Source organism: Manis javanica, chromosome 7, assembly GCF_040802235.1.
Source record: "Manis javanica isolate MJ-LG chromosome 7, MJ_LKY, whole genome shotgun sequence".
Lineage (NCBI taxonomy): Eukaryota > Metazoa > Chordata > Mammalia > Pholidota > Manidae > Manis > Manis javanica.
The window spans coordinates 52,687,156-52,692,285 of record NC_133162.1 but is presented as its reverse complement, the minus strand read 5'-3'; positions in this window follow the sequence as shown (position 1 = coordinate 52,692,285).

Sequence of the window (5,130 nt, the reverse complement as noted above, 5' to 3'; positions counted from 1 at the left end):
CAGGGTGTTTACAGTCTATTTGTAAAGAGGCAAGACATGAAGTACTAATATTTTTTGAGTCATTCTAGAGTAGTAGGCTATATATATGTAAAGATCAAAAGTGATCTTTATCAATAGCATATTAAGTGAGTTAAGTTAGACTCTTAGATAGTAAGGAAGTTAACCTTGAACCTTGGTAACCACAAATCTAAAGCCTGCAATGTCAATAAATACATACCTATCAATCACCCTAAATGTCAGTGGTCTGCCAATCAAAAGACATAGAGTCACTGAATGGATAAAAAAACAGCACCCATCTATATGCTGCCTACAAGAGACTCACTTTAAACCCAAAGATATACATAGACTAAAAGTAAAGGGATGGAAAAAGATATTTCATGCAAATGATAGGGAGAAAAAGCAGGAGTTGCAGTACTTGTATCATACAAAATAGACTCAAAACAAAGTCACAAGAGACAAGGACATTACATCATAATGATAAAGGGGTCAGTTCAACAAGGGGATATAACCATTATAAATATCTATGCACCCAACAGAGGAACACCTACATACATGAAACATACTAACAGAATTAAAAGAGGAAATAAAATGCAATGCATTCATTCTATGAGACTTCAACACACCACTCCAAAGGACAGATCGACCAGACCTGAAGTAAGGAGACAGAGGCACTGAACAACACAGAACAGATGGACCTAACAAACCCAAAAGCAGCAGAATACACATTCTTAAGTGCACATGGAACATTTTCAAGAATAGATTATATACTAGGCCACAAAAAGAGCCTTGGTATATTCAGAAAGACTGAAATTATACCAACCAGCTTCTCAGACCACAAAGGTATGAAACTAGAAATAAATCACACGAAGAAAACAAAAAGTCCCACAAACACATGGAGGCTTCACAACATGCCCCTAAATAATAAATGTATCAATGACCAAATAAAAACAGATCAAGCAACATATGGAGACAAATGACAACAATAATTCAACAGTGCAAAATTGGATGCAGCGAAGGCCATGCTAAGAGGGAAGTATATTGCAATACAGGCCTACATTATGAAAGAACAATCCCATAAGAACAGTCTAAACTCATAATTAATGAAACTAGAAAGAGAACAAATGAGGCCCAAAGTCAGTAGAAGGTGAGACATAATAAGGATTAGAACATAAATAAATAAAATCGAGAAGAGTAAAACAATTGAAAGAATCAATGAAAGCAAGAGCTGGTTCTTCAAGAAAATAAACAAAATAGATAAACCCCTAGCCAGACTTACCAAGAAAAAAAGAGAGCCTACACACATAAACAGTCAGAAATGAGAAAGGAAAAATCACTACAGACACCAGAGAAATACAAAGAATTATTAGATAATACTATGAAAAATTACATGCTAACAAACTGGATAACCTAGAAGAAATGGACAACTTTCTAGAAAAATACAACCTTCCAAGGCTGACCCAGAAAGAAACAGAAAATTTGAGCAGACCAACTACCAACAACGAAATTGAATTGGTAATCAAAAACCTACCTAAAAACAAAACTCCTGGACCAGATGGCTTCACCATTGAATTTCATCAAATATTTAGTGAAGACCTAATACCCACCCTCAAAGTTTTTCAAAAAGCAGAAGAGGAAAAACTTCCAAACTAATTCTGTGAAGCCAGCATCACTCTAATACCAAAACCAGGCAAAGACACCACAAAAAAAAATTACAGGCCAGTATCCCTGATGAACATAGATGTAAAAATACTCAACAAAATATTAGCAAACCGAATTCAAAAATATGTCAAAAAGATACCTACCATGATCAAGTAAGGATACATCCCAGGGATGCAAAGATGGTACAATACTAGAAAATCCATCAAAATCATCCACTATATCAACAAAAAGAAGGACAAAAACCACACTCCATAAATGCTGAAAAAGCATTCAACAAAATTCAGCATCCATTCGTGCAAGTTGTAGCACTCCAAAATCTTATGACTATAGACTGTCTACGGTTAAAAGAACATATGGGATGTGAACAGATCCCAGAAATGGGCTGCTTTAATTTGTCTGATTTTTCTCAGACTGTTCATGTACAGTAGGACAACATCCATCATATCATAGACAAATTTTCACAAATGCCTAGGGTGCCTAAATGGTTTTCTTGGCTTCACTGGAGATGGATGGTAATTATAGATTTGCTTTGTTTATGTCACCGTATTTCTATTATGTTAATATGTGTGTGCAAATTAGTTAGTAGTTTAAAATCTATACATACTTAAGGTACTCTACAAGAAGATATGTCAAAGAAATAATCAATCCTCCCATATTTTCTTCCATATGCTACCTCTATAGCTTTACTTCTTCCTTCCTAATTACAACCCTTAAATAGAATTCGTGCCTCATATCGAATTTACCGAGTATCATAATTCCTCCAGGTGGTAAAGATACCTCGGGACAAGTGCTGGGCATAGAAGCCACTGGGCATAAATCTGCAAAGAAGTAAAAAGCTAACCTTTTCAAACAATATGGCTCCTCTCTCACTTACCAACTTTACATTTCCCTGTATGGCCCCGAAAGATGACTGGTTAGCCAGAGACGGGTAAGATTCCTCAAGGGAGGAACAACCTAAGACAGGCACAGTCGCAGGGGGGCCATCAGGTGAGAATTTGGGGATCAACAGAGGTGAGGCTCAGAACCTCATCCCCCCTGCTTTGAGAGAAATCTTCTGCATCCGTTTATGTTTTGCTGCCCTTGTCTAGCTTGGATTAATACTTAGTTCATAGGCACACACCTGATTATCTACATTTGCCCTCTTACAGCACTAAACTATGTTTTCTACCTTTATCTTGCATCTACCTACCACTTCAGCATTTTATTAAAAATAAAAATAATAATAATAATAAAGGGAGAAATGTGGGATCAACATTTAAATCAAGTACAAAAATCAAACGAATATTCATATTTGACCTGATTGTTTATAGTTCGTAATGCGTGATAAAAACTGAAAGTTTCTGTGATGAATGCCCTTGTACTGTTCACCATGTAAGAATTTATTCACTATGTAAGAATTCATTCACCATGTAAGAACTTGTTCGTTATGCTTCAGAAGATTGGAGACTGACGAGAATTAGGCTTGAGGTGGATTAATGATTGTACATTGAGCATTGACCCCCCTATACTGAATTTTATTGTTGTTAACAACCATTTGATCAATAAATATGAGAGATGCCCTCTCAAAAAAAAAAAAATTCAGCATCCATTCATGATAAAAAATCTAAAAAAAATGGATATAGAGGGCAAGTACCTCAACATAATAAAGGCCATATATAACAAACCCACAGTCAACATCATACTTAACAGCAAGAAGCCAAAAACCTTTCCTTTAAGATCGGGAACAAGACAAGAATGCCTACTCCACTTTTATTCAACATTGTTCTTGATGTCCTTGCCACAGCAATTAGACAACAGAAAGAAATAAAGGGTATCCAGGCTGGTAAGGAAAAAGTTAAATTGTCACTGTTTGCAGATGACACGATATTGTACATAAAAAACCATAAAGAATCCACTCCAAAACTACTAGATCTAATATCTGAATTCAGCAAAGTTGCAGGATACAAAGTTAATACACAGAAATTTGTTGCATTCCTATATACTAATGATGAACTAGCAGAAAGAAAAATCAGAAAAACAGTTCCATTTACAATTGCATCAAAAAGAATAAAATATCTAGGAATAAACCTAAACAAGGAAGTGAAAGACCTGTACTCTAAAAACTACAAGACACTCATGAGAAATTAAAGAAGATACCAATACCTAAAAACATATCCCATGCTCATAGATAGGAAGAATTAATATTGTTAAAATGGCCATCCTGCCTAAAGCAATCTACAGATTCAATGCAATTCCTATCAAAATACCAACAGCATTCTTCAACGAACTACAGCAAATCATTCTAAAATTCATATGGAACCACAAAAGAGCCCAAATAGCCAAAGCAATCCTGAGAAGGAAGAATAAAGCAGAGGGGATTATGCTCCCCAACTTCAAGCTCTACTACAAAGCCACAGTAATCAAGACAATTCAGTACTGGCACACGAACAGACCCACAGACCAGTGGGAAGGAATAGAGACCTCAGATATAAACCTAACCATATATGGTCAATTAATATATGATAAAGGAGCTATGGACATACATATCATGGACAACAACTGTTGTTGGCAAAACTGTACAGCTACATGCAAGAGAATTAGAAACTGGGTTATTGTCTAACCCCATACACAAAAGTAAACTCGAAATGGATCAAAGACCTAAATGTAAGTCATGAACCATGGAACTCTTAGAAGACAACATAGGCAAAAATCTCCTGAATATAAACGTGAGCAACTTCTTCCTGAATGCATCTCCTCAAGCAAGGGAAACAAAAGCAAAAATGAGCACACAAGACTACATCAAACTAAAAAGCTTCTGTGTGGCAAAGGATACCATCAACAGAACAAAAAGGCATCCTACAGTATGGGAGAATATATTTGTAAACGACATATCTGACAAGGGATTAACATCCAAACTATACAGAGCTCATGCACCTCAACAAACAAAAATCAAATAACCCAATTAAAAAATGGGTGGAGGATATTCAGAGATAATTATCCAAAGAAGAAATTCAGATGGCCAATAGATACATGAAAAGATGCTTCCAATCATCAGGGAAATGCAAATTAGAACCACAATGAGATGCCACCTCACACTAGTTAGGATGGCCAACATCCAAAAGACAGACAACAACAAATGCTGGCGAGGATGTGGAGAAAGGGAAATCCTCCTACACTGTTGGTGGGAATGTAAGCTAGTTCAACCATTGTGGAAAGCAATATGGAAGTTCCTCAAAAAACTAAAAATAGAAATGCCATTTGACCCTGGAATCCCACTCCTAGGGATTTACCCAAAGAATACAAGTTCTCAGGTTTAAAAAGACATATGCACTCCTGTGTTTATCGGAGCAGTATTTACAATAGCCAAGATACGGAAGCAACCTAAGTGTCCATCAGTAGATGAATGGAAAGAGAAGAGGTTGTACATATACACAATGGAATACTATTCAGCCATAAGAAAGAAACAAATCCTACCATTTGCAACAACATGGA